A 19,018-nucleotide genomic window follows, 5' to 3' on the forward strand; every position below is an offset into this window, starting at 1 on the left:
AGACTCTTTGGATCTAAACACATAAGGCCCAATAGGATAATTACAAAACAAACGAAATAGATAGTAACAAATGTTGGCAAGGATGTAGAGAAACTGGAACCTTTGTGAGAGGTTCCAATGAGAATGCAACATGGTGCGGCCACTTTGGAGAACAATTTTAAACAGACAAATACCATAAGACCCAGCAATTCCACTCCTAGATGTGTACCTGAGTGAAGCGAAAGCATGCATGCACACAAAAACACACCCAGATATTCACAGCAGCATTATTACAATAGCCAAAAGGGGAAACAACCCAAATGTCTATCGGTGATGAAGGAACAAAACGTGATAATCCATACAATGGAATACTATTCAGAAATAAAAAAGGATAAAATACTGATGCACGCTACAACTTGGATGAAACCTTCAAAACGTTACAGCAAGTGAAAGAGGCCAGACACACCGGGTCACATATTACACATTCCAGCTGCTGTGAGGATACACTAGTGCATAAAAAGCCCTGAGGAAAGTGTCTGACATCATCATCACTATCAGTATTAAGATTGTGCCCACGGCATATCGCACGTGCTCTGCCAGCATCCCCAGGGATTCCAGGAAGACTCGCTGTTTTGTTCCCCAGGGAGCCTGGGCTCGTCTCCTCTCCTTCTACAGCTGGTGGTTACTTCCCTGAGGCCCAGGGCCCCTGGGAGAACAGCCCAGAGCACCTGCCCTGACCAGTAAGCACGGTGGTGGCCACCGAGGCCCTAGAAGGAGCCGGGCACAGTTTCAGGAGTTTGGCGAGGCTCCTCATCCCGATGCTTATAGCCAACATCCCAGGTGGGCACTGCGGGCCACTGCTCTCCAGAGGGGGCAAGTGCAAATACGTCAGGTAACCACGAAGTCACTAACTTGGTTAAACAGGAGTCAGAGCTGGAATGAAACCCCACCAGGGTGACCTAGGGCGCTTTCCAGTGCAGAAGGCCACCTTAGATTTCCTGGCAGCTGAGCTCAAGGGGAGAGTGCTCTGTGACTAACACACTGGACTCCCATTCAAAATAGGAGGGTTTTAGGGTACACTCCATGCCACTGAGCACCCCTTCACTCACCCATTCATTCACACATACACTCAGCATCCATCACTGCCAGGGATAAAGACAGTCCTTGAGGATACTGACTTCAAAAGAGAATCAACACATTCCTAAAGGCACAGACGGATGCCTCGGGCCAAGAGAAGATAGGGAAAGAAACTAATTTCCCTACTTGCAAAGACAGCCTCACCCTCCACCTTTAAACGCCTTGAACAAGAATTCAGAGGAAAAACCTGATGCTTTTTTTCAATGCCCTGTATCTTTGGGAACACTGCTTTCAGAACTTGAAGCCATGCTTCTGAGTCTTCTCTGTATAATCTATTTCTATTCAGACAACTGGGCCAGCCCTCAGACCATCTCCTCCCCTCCACCTCCGGGGGCAGGAGGAGCAGGTACCCAGCTGAGGGCCTGCCTGGGGAGGGTCAAGGGAGGGGCCATGGCAGCAAGTGCTGCAGGAGGTCTGAGGCTCCTTGGAGGACCTCAAGTTCTCCACAAGCCCCAAGACATTTCAAGACAGATATATTCTGGCAGACCTAAGGGTGTGTGGAAGCAATTCACCACACATTTTCTAAAGCCCCATGTCACATCTTAATTTAGTCCTAAAATCCTAAAGGGATTTCCATTATGCCCACAGCATGGAGGTAACATTAGTGTTCTAATCTCATCAGAAGTACTAGATACTTTTCAACTTTTTTCCCACTAATAAAGGGCAAAGCAACTTCCATGAAAGAAAAAGAAGACACATGAAATATTTCTTTGGAAGGATCAGCGAAATATTAAAGAGATTTTAAAAGTTCAATGCTGCGATAGTAAATAAAGAAGTATACTAAATTTACTTTAGGAGATAAAGATTTTCAAATGGTATTTTCAAATGATATTTCAAAAGGTAATACTAATCCAATGGGATCACACAATAAGCTGGCAAATATGTTCAACTGGATACTATTGTATTATGTATCTTAGGAATCACAAGAAAATAATCTGTCAATTAAAATTCTAAATAACATTTGATATACTATCAAATTAAGCTTTTCCTAGAAAGGCAGTGATTTTATAATGAAAGTTAAGTAAGACTATAAAGAAAAAAATTGATGCTCATTTTCAGTAATGAAATATTACTGAATTTATAATTATGAGATCCAAAGATCATTCCCACAGTAAGTGCTATAATAAGAGTAAACAATAAAAAGCTACAAATAAGAATTTAATATGTTTAAAATTAAATTTAATGTAAACATTAATAATAATGTATGTGGGATAGAGCACCTATAACATATTCCTGAATAGCATTTAGCACAGTTATTGTTTTCACCTGTCAGAGAAATAAAGGATATTGCCAATATCTACTCTTGATACCCTATGGCCAAGCCAAATACTCACTTCTATATTTTACTAAAATATATATATATATATTGATTATTCTCTATGAGATGAATTAGAAGTCATTTTCAAATTAGGCATAGAGCAAATAAGATTTCTTTTCAATTATATCCAACTGTATATCCAACTTAAATATATCTTTATTAATAAAACCTATAAATATTTATTGACTTCAATTTTTTTATTAATATGAAAATAAACTGTGCTTGGGTTGAAAATGAATTTTGAACTGTCATATGCTGTAGAAGATTTATTGAATTCCACAGTTGCTTTCAGCTGTCTGTATAAAAAAATGAAAGGCTTTCACTTAAGGATAATTTAATTTTGAAGATGTGTATATTTTTTAAAAAACATAGATGTCACAACAAGGATGGTATAGAAATCTGTGAATCGATTTTCACTTCAAAATCAAATCTTTTGTTTGACTAGTAGAGAACAAGGAGGTAATCATTCTTAAGCTGCTTAATGACAACAGTTTCAAGAAAAATCTAATGATACCAACAAAAAGAAGCTTTTTTTTAAAAGGAACAAAATTTATGACATCTAAGCAGAAAGTCTAGTCAAGGCTATGGTTTTTCCAGTGGTATGGATGTGAGAGTTGGAATGTGAAGAAAGCTGAGCACCGAAAAATTGATGCTTTTGAACTGTGGTGTTGGAGAAGACTCTTGAGAGTCCCTTGGACAGCAAGGAGATCCAACCAGTCCATCCTAAAGGAGATCAGTCCTGGGTGTTCATTGGAAGGCCTGATGCTGAAGCTGAAACTCCAATACTTTGGCCACCTCATGTGAAGAGTTGACTCATTGGAAAAGATCCTGATGCTGGGAGGGATTGGGGGCAGGAGGAGAAGGGGACGACAGAGGATGAGATGGCTGGATGGCATCACTGACTCGATGGACATGAATTTGAGTAAACTCTGGGAGTTGGTGATGGACAGGGAGGCCTGGCGTGCTGCGATTCATGGGGTCACAAAGAATCGGACACAACCGAGTGACTGAACTGAACTGAACTGAAGCAGCAAGTGCAAACAAAGATGCGCAAAAGCCTTCAGAAAATCAGTCGTGTCTAACCTATAGAATCCTCTTCCACACACGTCAGCTGAGACACGAGACCAGAGACACAAGACCAGCAATGAACTCAGGCCAAGTTCAATTCTCCTGAGACAAGAACTTAGAGCCTCTGAAGCCAGCCTCACAGGAGACACAGGGGAAACGCCAATATAACATCACACTAATCTAAACGTGCACCTTTATTCTTTGGTCGTCAACATCCACAACTGTAGCAAGGCAAATTCACCTGGGGTTTCGCTTATCCACAATTTCAAGTTACACATTCAGGAGAAAACCATGGTACAATCACTGTGATGTTACAAGACCGATAAGTCATGAGAAATCCAACAATACAGATGTGTTGCTAACGTTTTCTAAAACATGACTGTTCTACTTTTGCATCAAATATTTAATACAACTGAAGTTCTAAGAACACACAGGCATTTTATGCATATTATTAATATTTCATTCAGGTTTCATAAAAACCTGCAAGAGTTAAAATAATGTTTTGGTTATTTTCAAGATATTTAAAAGACAAAGACAGATTAGATGATAAATTCATTAATGATAACAGGGTTCAAAAAAAGGATCTTATTATAATTTATCCATTGGTTTAGATGCTTTCATTTTTTTTCTAAAATTAACCTTATAACTTAAGAAATCGTGGACTATCACTGCCCAGTTTTGAAGGTGTATGACAAAAAGGAAAAATCAACAAAAAATTAGAAAAGATAAACATATGATCCTTTAGATCTAAATGTTAAAACAGGTAAAAGTTGCCGTAATTGTAACAGTTTAGCTGTTTTAAAACCATACCATAATGTAATTTAAAGCCACAGCCTGTGCTTCTCTTATTTCATCTTTAATATAACCATGTTAGACAGTATTAACTTAAAGTTTCTTTTCAGTCTTAAAATGCTGGGAACCAGGAGTCTACAAAGATGATCGCGCAAGGAATATTAAAGAAAATGGAGTGGGGGAAAATGACCTGGAGCTTACCAAATCATGAAAACTAAGAAAATTCACCAAAAATCAGTCAAAAGACAATGCAGCCAGTGTTTAAGAGGTGGCAAAAAGTTTCACTCTGAAAGCTATTACACATGAAAGTGTTAAGTTGGCTTGCTTGAAAATGAAAGGGTGTTGGGTTTCTCAAGTTTAGAAATAGCAGCAGGAAAATTAAACCTCCAATAATGCGTGACTTACAAAACAGCTGAATATTTCTCCAATACCTGGTTTGTTACTCTACAGCTTCTATGAAAACATATTTCTCTCTAAGATCCATTATTGTGTCTACTAAATGGAGGATACTGACTACAGTTTACTCTCTGATCCTTGAAAATCTTTCTTTTCTCCCTGAGGTCACTGTGCTGATAATAAACATAATTGTTTCAGATGCCAAAGACATACAGCTTGAGGTGAACCCATAATAACCCTGTGACAGAGCCTGGAGGTTGCCTTTTAAACCAGATCTTTTTGTAATTTTATCTTCTTGTAATTTTCTTCTTGGAAAAGTAAAATGAAGCTTTGACATAAAGCAAGAAGGAATGTGAGACTACAAGCAACTGGTACTTTTACCTGCTGAATGTTTTGCTGTTCTTAAAACTCTTTCTAGTACGCCAGAACTTTCAGTCCTCTTAATTTGATTATCCCTCTTCCTCCAAAGTGGACCTATTATAATCAACTGCTTTTAAAAAATGAAATAGCATTTTGTTTTAAACCCCTTTTGATCTTGAGAAGACTTCCAGTAAAAAAAAAAAAAAAATCATATGGAGAAGCTCACTATATAAAATTCTGATTAAAGATGAGCCAGGGAGCCCTGAGGACACAGAGTTGAAAGGGAATAGAGCTTGAAAACCACTGGTTTAGAACATAAATATCTCTAACTATGCTATCAGTGCACTTTCTTTATACTTGATTTAATCCTGGAATAAATGTATAAGTACAAATTTGAACTTTACAAGTTGGTATTCTAACAAATTGCTAAAAGCAACATTGCCTCAAAATGTGTGAAAAGGTGTTCCCTCAAAATGGGTGAACAGGTAACACAAGGGGGCTACATATGATCCACCTATTTTATTCTGGCATCGCTGACTGTCCAGCACTCCCTGAGATGAAAAGGTCAAAGTTCCCACTCAGCGGACACACAGGACCAGAAATGAGGGGCTCAGCATCAGAGGTTGATGGGGCTTTCAAAGCACTTTGAGGAGGAAAATGGTCACTTACATTTGTGTATAGAAACAATAGAAAATAAGTCACCTCCACTTTAGTATTTTTAACTAAAAGCAAGAGTTGAACCATAAAGAAGGCTGAGAGCCAAAGAACTGATGCTTTCGAATTGTGGTGCTGGAGAAGACTCTAGAGAGTCCCCTGGACAGAAAGATCAAACCATTCAGTCCTAAAGGAACTTAACTCTGAATATTTGGAAAGACTGATGCTGAAGCTGAAGCTGCAGTACTTCGGCCACCAGATGCGAAGAGCCAACTCGTTGGAAAAGACCCTGATGGTGGCAAACACTGAGGGCAGGAGGAGGAGGAGGCGACCGAGGATGAGATGGTTGGATGGCATCACTGACTCAATGGACATGAATTTGAGCAAACTCAAGGAGATAGTAAAGGACAAGGAAGCCTGGCGTGCTGAAGTCCACGGGGTCACAAAGAGTCAGACACAACTTACCAACTGAATAACAACAACATTTTAATAGCCCCTATTAAGAATAGAAGTCTATGATAACCTCTGGGTAGGCTGCTTTGCTTGCATTCATGCTCACAAGCAGTCATTCACTGGTCCATGCGTTCATTCCACAAGGTCAAGCAGGTGGACCAGGGTCCAAAGGTGGTGTGAGTATGTGGCATGGCCAGGTCACTCCAGGAGGCTCTTCAGAAGTTTGAAAACACAATCACTGTGTGACCTCAAGCTGTGAATTGATGATTTTTCCAATTCTTCCAATTATTCTGCATCGATTAGTGTTTTATTCTCATAATTAAAGGTTTGTAATTACAATTTCCCAAGTTTACTATTTCTCATTACAATTTTAAAATATACATTGGTATAACATTTCTGCAGCTGCATTTACCTTTATAGCTCATATTTTAAAAAACCATACAAAAAAAAAAAAAAAACCATCCAAACTCACCCCTTGCTACTTGGGCCTCCACATTTCTGCACAAGATCTGATCTGCCCCTTCAGCATTGAGGCTCCTCAGCCAGCTCCAGGTTCCCCACATGGGAGGACTCCCAGGGGACCTGACCACTACATTCAGGGTAACGGCAACAAATGAGACCCGCAAGTGCTGGGGTGAAGAATGCTTGGTGAGTAAGCATCCAGTCCTGCTCTGGCCTGGAAGACAGACCCAGCTGCTGAGGCCAGAGGAACAGCCCCACTTGCTTTACATGATCAATCAATTCAGTTCAGTCACTCAGTTGTGTCCGACTCTTCGTGACCCCATGGACTGCAGCATGCCAGGCTTCCCTGTCCATCACCAACTCCCAGAGCTTACTCAAACTCATGTCCATGGATTTGGTGATGCCACCCAACCATCTCATCCTCTGTCATCCTCTTCTCCCCCTGGGCCTTCAATGTTTCCCAGCATCAGGATCTTTTACAATGAGTCAGTTCTTTGCATCAGATGGCCAAAATATTGGAGCTTCAGCTTCAGTCCTTCCAAAGAATATTCAAGACTAATTTCCTTTAGGATGGACTGGTTGGATCTCCTTGCAGTCCAAGGGACTCTCAAGAGTCTTCTCCAACACCACAGTTCAAAAGCATCAATTCTTCGGCACTCAGCTTTCTTTATAGTCCAACTCTCACATCCGTACATGACTACTGGAAAAACCATAGCTTTGACTAGACAGACCTTTGTTGGCAAAGTAATGTCTCTGCTTTTTAAAATGCTGTCTAGGTTGGTCACAGCTTTTCTTCCAAGGAGCAAGCGTTTTTAATTTCATGGCTGCAGTCGCCATCTGCAGTGATTTTGGAGCCCCCAAAAATAGTCTCTCACTGTTTCCATTGTTTCCCCATCTATTTGCCATGAAGTGATGGGACTGGATACGTGATCAATATGTGAAAATAAAAGACTGTGACTGTGTTAAGTGATTCTTAAGTATTAACTGCCCCTGTGTGACTCTCCAGAAATGAGCTGTGCATGTGCGAAAAAGAAAACACATGCATGAATTCTATCTTCCCTGTTCAATGAACCCAAAGAACAGAGCGTCTTCCAGCCATGAAAGCTTTGCAAATGACACCCATTCCCCCCTCTCCTCTTCCTGCCTGGACCTGAGTCCTGCCAGGCTCATGGGCAGAGGCAGAGGAACAGAGGAAGGAGCAGGGGACAGATTGGGTCACATGGCTAAATTCATACTTGAAACAAGAAAAAAAAAATACAGGGAACAACAACAGCCTTCAGCCTCTTCACTTATGGCCAAGAGAAGCATGTTTACCTAGCTTCTGTTTGTGTACGGCGTGCTCCACCCACATCAATTCACTGGAAGCTGAGCCAGTAATGATTCTGGCACATCATTGTGTCCTAATGGTGCCTCAGAATCCCACTGGTGCTTCCAGGCAGCACTGCAGGCTGTACAGAGCCCGGATGAGGTGTCTGATGTACGGCATTTGCACGAGGCAGATGTGACATTCCCCAGCTTGCCACATAAGAAGGCCAGCTGAAGGGTGAGATGGGTTCCAGGCTTTGCTCACAACATCCTCTATCACTTTCCCCAGGAACAACAGCCTAACTAGAAACATGATCCTGCCACCGATCCTTCTTTCCAGACAACTGGGATCATGAATAAATAACACAAATCCTTACATTCCTAACCTTCTGGTCCAGGTAATCTGTTCCATGGAGGCAAGACAACAGTAATTATACCAGGAGCCAATTCCAGAACCAAAAATCATAGGTGTCCCAGGACAAGCAATTCTCAAGTAATGGACAACAGTCTGTTTAATAACCAGCAATAAACAGGGATCTGCTGAGTCTTACTGAGAAGGTTCAATAAGAACAGACAGAATATTGACCATAAATACATGCTGGGAAGACTTAAGAGTCCTCTTCATCTATTAATAACTCCTCATTTTGTCGATGAGGAAAGTGAGACCTGGTACTCTAGCTGACATGTCAAAGGCAGGACAACTAATAAGCAAGGCTGGAGCCCAGGTATCCTGACCTGCAATTTACAGAGATTAAGATCTCCAGGGAGCTGCTCTGAGGCCCAGGGATGCTCCAAGATTGTTGGGCACTGAGACAGGAGCAAGCACCAGTGCCAGCAAGCAATAGGAGCTAGACCACCAGCACCAGGGAAGCCAGACTGGGCTCTGCCATCATTTTAAGAGACTGGGTTCTCTAAGAAAGCCCCTCAGACACGACTTCTTGCTCTGATTCAGGTCATGCTCATGATGCAGAGCAAGGACTTCATATGTCTAGGCCTCCCTATGGTAGAGACCGAGAAGAGCCACCACTGACTGGGAACAAGCAGATGAAAACAGATGTACACAATATTAACCCATTTTTATAGCGCAGACAATGATTTTAAAAAGGACATGGGTTCATGAACATATGCATGTTCGAGTGTGCATGTCTGTGTATATTCAATGGTATGGGAATTAGCAAAAATTGCATAGCATGGAATGGCTAATTGTTCATTTCCCTCTTGGGAAAACAGATGAACTGCACTCCCTTTACTTCTATGCATTTAAATGCTGATATGTAATTGCATTCTGGCCAATGCATGTGCACAGAAATGATGCAAGAAGCCACTTCTGAGTCTGGCCCCAAAGCCCTTTCATGTGTGACCATCAGCCCTCTTCCCATTCTCAGGTCTGAGAGAAAGATTCCCAAGGACCCAGGGGAGAGTAATTAAATGGAGCAGAACTGACTCCTATCAACCATGACTATACTTTGACAGGAGCAAGAAATTCATTCTTAATGTGTTACGGCACTAACATTTTATAGAGTGGTCTGATATGCTAGTTAGCTCATGAAAATTAGCATGGAGGAATTACCTCCAACTGCTATTTACTAGGAGACAGTAACTTGGGTATAAGGAGAAATGAATGTGATAATACAGTATAAATACATGTATATTATACAAAAATGTCAATGAAACTAGTACAAGGACATAAAGCTACAATGAAAACAGGTAAAAAGCCAAAAGCAGATGAGAACTGGTAACAAAGATTCCTGGAATTGGGAAAGGAAACTGGTGAATGAAAACTGATATAACATCTAGTAATTGAGGACGCCAAACATAAATATGTTACAGAGAAATGCCAGTATGGAGCAAGTTAATTTAGCTTATACAAACCTGGAAAGTAGATTAAAGGCTTGAACATAAGGCCTGAAACCCTAAAAACTCCTAGAAGAAAACATAGGCAATAAGCTTTTGATAGTGGTGATGACTTCCTGGATTTGATACAAAAAGCAAAGGTAACGAAAGCAAAAAGAAATGAGTGGGACTACATTAGACTAAAAGGCTTATGCACAGAAAAGAAAACCATCAACAAAATGAAAAAGCAACCTACTGAGTAGGAGAAAATGTTTGCAAATAATGTTATCTGATAAGAGGTTATAGACAAAGAACTGATACAACTCAACAGAAAAAAACAAGCAAACAAATTTAAAATCTTCACATAAAATCTGTGTCTATATTTTGAGATACCTGGTCTTGTTCCATTTTTTTTCTTTTTAACATCTGAATTTTCTTACATCGTTGGAAGAAAAGAAACTACATGAAGGGCAATATTTACTAAAAGCTTAAAAATTATCCCCATATTCTGCAATTTAATAATTCCACTTACAACAACCACAAAATAATAACAAACTTAAAAAAAGTTTTATTTAAATTTTTAAAAATATTTAAAATTTAAAAAAAAATTTTAAGCAATAAACTTATATAACTATTTCGAAAAGCATGTCTTCTATTGTTATTTAAGAACTAGACAAAATTAAAGTACAATACAAAAATAAAGTGCAGTATACTCACATATAGACAAGGATACAGTCAATAATAGCCAGGTTATCAAGGACTATTTAAAGAAAGGGAATATGTTCAAATTATACCTTCAAGTAAGTGCGGGAAAAGGCTACAAAAACAGTATGAACAATAAGATGACTATTCTAATGTTTAAATTACACGTTGTTGTTGTTGTTGAGTTGCTAAGTCGTGTCCAACTCTTTGCAACCTACAGACTGTAGCCCGCCAGGCTTCTCTGTCCATGGAATGCTCCAGGCAAAAATACTGGAGTGGGTTGCCATTTTCTCTTCCAGTGGATCTTCCCAACCCAGGGATTGAATCCGCATCTCCTGTGCCTCCTGCATTGCAGGTGGATTTTTTACCAGCTGAGCCACGTGGGAAGCCCCAGTTTGGCCTACTATTGCAAAACAAATGCTTACCCATGGTTACATCAGGGTTTGACTATAAACTCCTCACTTTGGCTTTTAAAGGTCTTTTCATAAAATGGCCTCAATCTACCCATCCCACTAATTCCTCATTAATATTCCAAAACCGAAGTGAAACCCATCTTAAACTCCTGACTTCCAGAATAATAAGACAGGAAGTCTGCACTGCTTCAGCTCACTGACTTCACAGTAATTTGTTACAGAGCAGTACACAAGAACACACAGCAAGCGTCTTCAAGGATGTGGAGAAGCTGCAGCCCTCACACACTACTTCTTGTTGTTGTTGTTGTTGTCTAGTCATGTCTGACTCTTTGAGACCCCATGGCCTGTAGCCCGCCAGGGCTCCATGGGATTTCCCACTACTTGTGGGAATTTTAAAAAGTGCACCCTCCTGTGGTTTAAAAGTCAGTAAGTAATCACTCACTCACTATTCAGTAAGGCAAACGTAGAATTACTACATGACCCCAATTTCACTGCTATGTATAAACCCAAGAGAACAGAAAACATGTTCAAGCAAAAATGCATACACAAATATTCACAGCAGGAATATTTGAAGGAGTTAAAAAGCGAAACCAGCTCAAATGTCCATCAACTGATAAACTGAATATGCAAACTGTGGTTTATCTACACAAAGAATATTATTAGAAACTAAAAAGAAACAAGGCACTCTGATACATGCAGCAATGTGGATGAACTCTAAGATCATTAAGCTAAGTGAAAGGAGTCAGACACCAGAGGCCACAGCTCATGTGATTCTATTTACATGAAATATTCAGAATGGGTGAGACAGGAAGTAGGCTGATGTTCTCCGAATGCTGCAGAATCAGAGGGTTGGGGGTAAGAGCTAAGTGGCCCAGGTGATGGAAACATTCTAAAATTGACTGTGGTGATAGCTATACCATTGTGTAAATATATTTAAAATCCTGGATTTTATAAATGGATGAATTGTACAGTATGTGAACTAGATCTTGATAATGTTTTTACACAAATACATATAGATCCCTTTCTTTTATTCTTACTAGGTTCTCTCCCTTCTATGGGCTTCCCTAGTGGCTCAGACGGTAAAGAATCTGCCTACAATGCAGGAGACCTGGGTTCAATCCCTGGGTTGGGAAGATCCCCTGGAGTAGGGAATGGCAAAGCGCTCCAGTATTCTTGCCTGGAGAATCCCATGGACAGAGGAACCTGGCAGGCTACAGTCCATGGGGTTGCAAAGGGTTGCACAACTGAGCGACTAATCAAAAAAACTAGAATCAATAATTGCTTATAACAAGGTTGCAGGATACAAGGTTAATATATAGAAATTCAATTGCTTTCCTATACATCGGCAAAGAACAAGTGAAATTTGAAATTAAAAACACAGTACCATATACATTAGCATCCAAAATAATAAAATAGCTATAAATTTTAGCCAAATATATATATATATATATATAAGATCTGCATAAGAAAAGCTATAAAATGCCACTGAAATAAATCAGAGAACTAAATAAGTGGAGAGATTCTGTTTCTGTAATAAGAAAACAGATACATAACAAGAAATGAGTTCCTCTGTCAGTGTTCAGCCACTAAGTTGGCTGGGTGAAAGAATCTGGCAAGTCTGAGCTCTCATCATCAATTTTCACTTTTTAGGTTTCTGCATTTCTTACATTTAACTCCAAAGTGAAGTATATTTAATAACCGTGTTATTGATGTTGTTCAGTCGTTAAATCGTATCCGACTTTTGGCCACCCCATGGACTGTAGCATGCCAGGCTTCCCCGTCCTTCACTACCTCCCAGATTTGCTCAAACTCATGTGCGTTGACCAGGTGATGCCATCCAACCATCTCATTCTCTACCGTCCTCTTTTCCTCCTGCCCTCAGTCTTTCCCAGCTTCAGGGTCTTTTCCAATGAAGTCTGCTGTTTGCATCATGTGGTCAAAGTCAGTTAATGAATTAACATTATTTATAAGTTAAATTACATAAGTGGAAATAAATAGTTTTAAATGTTAGTTCATGGCGATGGTTCTCATTTCATTGGATAAAACACAGTACCAATTTTTAAACAGTTGCCTAATATGACTTTATAAACACAGTCCATTTGTATTATGAGGAAGGATCTGCAGATTCCCAACCTCTGGGTCCCTCAAGGGTTAACAGAATCTTTCACAGTATCCTTATGACACCCTTTGTATCGAAATGTGGTTTGCATAAACACAAATAAAATGGTCATTGCCACTCAGGCAGAGATGACTTCAAAGAGATCTCAAGTAGCCCACTCACCTTGGGGTTCTATCAGAGTTCTTCCATGCTCCCGACACCAACCAACTGGCTGGACCTAAAGGACTACTGACATCACACCTGCAAAAACAGGGTTCTATTTTAGATCCTGTATTAACACTAGAGAAATAATCCAAGAGTAATGATCATTCTGGATGTTAAAAGATACATGGAAAATATTACTGCACAGCTGAAATATTTTATAGCCTAAGCAAATCAGAAGTAATTTTAGGATTCTATTTTGTCAGCTGAGTGACCAAACTTCTTTTACATAACCTTGAAATTTAAAAATATTTCTTTAAAAAGTGTTTGACTAGAACCTGAACTGCCAGTGATCTCCCCAAAGAGTGAACATTTTAATAAACCTTTCCTACCACTTCTTGCCAGCAGCAAGAAAATATTAATAGGTCAGTCCAAATTTTAATAGGACAGACTGGACTTCATATGCCTACAATTTCCTCCCTCTTTCTTTTCCAGGGGTCCAGACTATTCTACCTAAGACACATACAGGAATGAACCTACACTCTGCTTAGTTCAAAGATGAAAACTGACCCCCTCCCAAAGACATGCAGGTGAAGAACCACAGCCTCAGGCGGGGATCTGTTGATTATTCAGGATATACTCTGAAGAAAGGCCACAAAAATTATTTTTGCCATGCCCTCTTCCATATTTCAGATTTTCACCCAGAAAATCCTTTTAACTCATGCAACGTTAGTTTAATGGCATGGCAAGCATACATTTTCTCTGCTCCCCATAGGCTTTCAAATTATTCTCTCTAGTCTCCCTGAATCTTTCCTTTTAAAAATATGACAGTCTGAGTTCAACATTTTTCAGGAAAAAAAAAATACTGCAAGTTCTTAAGTTTCTCTTCACAGAAATGCTTCCCTTACAAACTAGACATGATATGGTGCAGTGCTCTGAACTGGTCACATTATTTCAGATGAGACCTCATTAGGCAACCTCTCAGAGACGGAGAAACAGTTTCTCGGGCTCTTTAATTCAACAGTTCACAAGCAAGAGAAGGTAGTGACAAGTCAGCCTCTAAATTCCTGATGTTCGTTACCATAAGAATGGCAAGAACAGCGACTTGGCTGAAACTTTTCAGTGGTGGAGTGAACATAAATTCTTAATGGCAAACACGAACACACGGAAATACAATGCATGTCGGTATCTCACTAGAAATCGTAACTATCATCCCAATTGTCAAAATGCACTTGCAAGCAATTGCCAACAATATCTGCTATGGTCGCCACACACATATCAAGGCAGGGTTCTTCCTGTCGATGGCCTCAAGCTTCATGCTGATCTGAAATTCCTTAGGCGTTAGCCTGTTTTAACAGCACAATGGGGGAGAGGCAGAAAGAGAAACAGGACACCAAACAGGACTGCGCTACTGTCCAAACTGTGACGTTTACCATCAGAAAAGTCTACCGAGCATCAACACTTGCCCTCCAGAATGAAACCAGCCAGTAAAAATATGCCAACGGGCTGTTACCAGGTATACATTCATTTAAAAAATTCCCAGGACACAAGCTTTTATTTTGTGCTTTTCTCTTTGTCACGCAGATAGGTTTTATTTCCCTTATCATTTTCTCTCTTCAGTTCTTAGAGTAACTGGTATTAATTTTAAAATACACTGTTAACTGAATATGGTAATATCAAATAATTTCTCCACTCCCTCTAGGCTTCTGATCGGTGGTATATTTCCAAATACCATGATTTGCAAATGTTGTAGAGGTATGTTCTTTAGCACTAAAATTATCACTTACTTTGATCAGAGTTGAAATTAATGGCTTTCTCAATGTTTAAGGAACACATGCACTTATCCATAAATAAATTATAGTTGAAAACAATGAATGCTTTTTTTAGTACTTGCACATATTTTTTAGTATTAAAAATACCAAGGATTATCATGACAATGATAAAGTTCCACTTTTCCTATGGCTATAAGTTAGTCAGGCTAGAAATTTAGAAAGTATACACACTATCTGGGGACTAGAAGAAGGTTTTCTTCCTACTTCTTTACTGTCTATACTGGGTCTTGATCTTTAGTTTCTTTTAGTACATTTTTAAAAGCAGTTTCATATAACTCTCTTTCCTTGATATAAGTCTATGAAACCAGTCAATCCTAAAGGAAATCAACCCTGAATATTCATCGGAAGGACTGACACTGAAGCTGAATCTCCGATAATTTGGCCACCTGATGGAAAGAACTGACTCACTGGAAAAGACCCTGATGCTGGGAGAGATTGAGAGTAGGAGGATGCCTTGAGATGTAAAATCCCATCCTTTGGGTTTTGGGGTTTATTGTTTTCTCCAAATAAATCTGATCTTTAAAGTTAAAAAAAAAAAAAGAGAGTAGGAGGAGAAGGGGGCGACAGAGGATGAGATGGTTGAATAGCATAACCAACTCAATGAACATGAGTTCTGAGCAAACTCTGAGAGGTAGTGAAGGACAGAGGAGCCTGGCGTGCTGCAGTCCATGGGGTCACAAAGAGTTGAACTCGACTTAGCAAGTGAACAAAAACAACAATGAAACACTTTGAGCAGCTGTGAACACTGATTTACAAGGCAGGACACAGAAGCCTGGGGAAGCGGGTGGGCCATCCTCGGGGGCCCCAGACTTCCGGCCCCTCCCCAGTGTGTGGCTCCCCCAGGGCCCAGAGGAGGCGGGGCTGTGACCCCCTCTCCTGAACACCCTTTAGGCTGTTGGGATACAGAGCGTGTGAGTATGTGCTACCCAGTTCTCACAAGCCCTTTGAATCTGTATGAAATGTCACCCTCTTTTTCATTGCAAGTAAATACACCTGGACCAGGTACAGTCAAAGTCCTGGCTTATCAGCAGGTCTCAAAGTATCAAACTAAGTTTAATTGACTAACTCATTAAAAGCAAAAAGAAATATATTCTAAAAGGCATTTAAAATGTTAGTGGAAGTGTTAGTTGCTCAGGAGTGTCCAACTCTTTGAGACCCCATGGACTGAAGCCCACCAGGCTCCTCTGCCCATGGGATTCTCCAGGCAAGAATACTGGAGTGGGTAGCCATTCCCTTCTTCTCAGGATCTTCCTGACCCAGGTATCAAATCCAGTTCTCCCGCCTTGCAGGCAATTTTAGCTGGCTTTCAATGCAAAGTTTTCTACTCTCTCCGTTTAATTAAAGTACTTAATTTTATGTTTAAAGGGTGTGTGTTGGGGGGGGGTAGGTTTGTCCATAGAAAACTGACAAATTTAGTGATAAAAGTCATAGGAAGTTAAGGATTCTTAAAAGATTAAACAAAACAAGAATACATAGTGAATTTTAAGAAATTTAAACTGAAGTAAAAATCTGGTTTATACTAAGGAAGAAAATACAGAATTCTGAATAATTTCTGAATCATTTCTTGGGAGCATTTTGTAATTTTCATGCCTTCAAGCAATCCATCCAAATAAATTTATCTTTTCCATAACCTAAAAAAAAGGATGGATTACCCACAATGCCCCCAAGATGTAACCATGTGAATAATAACCATATTATTCTTATTCAGTTTTCTGCCATAAATTCGATGTCGTTCAGCAGACACAAAAGATTTAAGTGAAAATCTCTACACTGCTTCAGTGTGTTTTTCAGCGTATGGAATTCAAACCTGTTGAGTGTGATTTCTCAACATGCATGTCATTCTCTACAAATCCTAAAACCCATTAAACTATGGAACCAGGACCTGGTGGTCTGACGGATTCTCGTCTCCTGTGAAAGCTTCCAAAATGGGCAGAGGGGGGCAGGGCAGAGCTCCTGAGTCCCCAGGTCCCCAGGCCAGTGAGGGCCTGATGGGGAGCAGTCCCAGGGAAACCAAGTGCAGGAATGAATGACAGAAAACTCCCCAGGGCATGGGGCAGACCCAGCTCTCTGCTCCTTGTCTGTATGGGCAAAACACTTGACCCTCCTGTCCATGTCCCTAAAGCGGCTGGTCTCAGCCTGGCCCAGACCACTCAGCTCAGTAGACACTTCAGACGAGTGACATTCAGAAGAGGCATCAAACTCCTTACAGGGCCTTCAAGGTACCGCCAGACCTGCCACTCACCTCCCCGCTCCTGGCCTTCACCTCTCCACTCCAGTGCCTTCACCTCCCTGTGGTTCCACCACACACCTGCAGGCTGGGCTTCTTCCCAGAAGCCGCCTGGCTGTCCGTCCTGTGCATCTGTTAGGGGAAGCACACCGACTGAAACCGCCCACCCTGGCCAGCCACCATAGTAGCCATTTGCACGAGTTGTCTTACGACAGGAGGTCCTGGTAAGGAACATGGAACTAATGAGCCACCACCAACCGGAAGAGTTCAGGAAAGGTCAAAAGGAGACACCACATGTCCAACCACCTCCCAGAATCCTTCTCTCTGGCATCCATCTTGGCTGAACAATGCATGCCCCACCAGGAAGGACCCTGAGTCAGAATGATTGGCTAAAGACAACCCTGAAACTAAACCCATCACCATAAAACCCAAGACTGTGAGCCACGTGGCAGAGCTGTTCTCCTGGGTTCCCTTACCCCCCTGCTCTCCACCCGGGTGCCCCTTCCCAATAAAATCTCTTGCTTTGTCAGCACATGTGTCTCCTTGGACAGTTCATTTCCAACAATTCTTGTTAGACAAGAGCCCAGTTTCGGGCCCTGGAAGGGGTCCTCCTTCCTGCAACACATCTGTCCAGGCATTTGTCTTCAGCACACTTACTGCAAGGGCAGCCCTGTGCCCCTCTCAGCCTCCACCCCTGCCGATGCTGGACACGCATCATTTTCTGCTTATCCTCCCCTACCCTCTGGAACGAAAGCCCCATGAGGACAGAGAGGATTTCTTTTATTCAAAGCTCAGTCCCCAGGGTCTGCACACAGTAAGGGCTTGATGAATTGATGAGCCTGGGGTCTGTTACAGGCTCATGAGATCCAGCAATCTCAGGGGACCCTGCCGCCAGCCTTGGGGGTTGATCCCAGAGGACACCCCAAGCTGCTTCCTGAGAATAGAACGACTATATGGTGACTCTAGACATTGCCACGGTCATCTGGAGTCTAAGACCCAAGCAGGAGACCTTATATTAATACAGAAGTCTGTTGGTCAAGGAAACGGGCTCACCAGCCTCACAACCTGTGAACCATCCCCTCACTAGCCCTCAGCAGATAAGAAAGGTTTCAGCCACATCTGCCGGACCCAGTTCCTCTTGCCTAAAGAAGTGTGGTGTTGGAGAAGACTCTTGAGAGTCTCTTAAACTGCAAGGAGATCCAACCAGTCCATCCTAAAGGAAATCAACCCTGGATATTCACTGGAAGGACTGATGCTGATGCTGAAACTCCAATATGTTGGCCATCTGACATGAAGAACTGACTCATTTGAAAAGACCCTGATGCTGGGAAAGATTGAAGGTGGGAAGAGAAGGGGATGACAGAGGATGAGATATTTGGATGGCATCACCAACTCAATGGACATGAGTCTGAGTAAACTCCAGGAGCTGGTGATGGACAGAGAGGCCTGGCGTGCTGCAGTCCATGGGGTCATAAAGAGTTGGACACGACTGAGCGACTGAACTGAACTGAACTGAAAGAGGAGACTAAGAGAAGATTTTTAACTCCCATCCAAAGAAAATAGTGAAGGACTTCCCTGGTGGTCCAGTGGTTAAGGGTCCACCTGCCAGTGCAGGGGACACAGGTTTGATCCCTGGTCCGAGAAAAATCCCACAGGCCCTGCGCCACAACTACTGAGTCTGAGCTCTACAGCCCCCAAGCCACAACGACTGTGCCCACGTGCCCTACAGCCTGTGCTCTGCAATGAGAGAAGCCACTGTGATTGTTACAGCCAAACGCTCCAGGAAACAAACTCACTCAGAAGGGCAGTGTCGATAGTGGAGTGCAG

Source organism: Cervus canadensis, chromosome 23 (genome assembly GCF_019320065.1).
Source record: "Cervus canadensis isolate Bull #8, Minnesota chromosome 23, ASM1932006v1, whole genome shotgun sequence".
Taxonomy (NCBI): domain Eukaryota; kingdom Metazoa; phylum Chordata; class Mammalia; order Artiodactyla; family Cervidae; genus Cervus; species Cervus canadensis.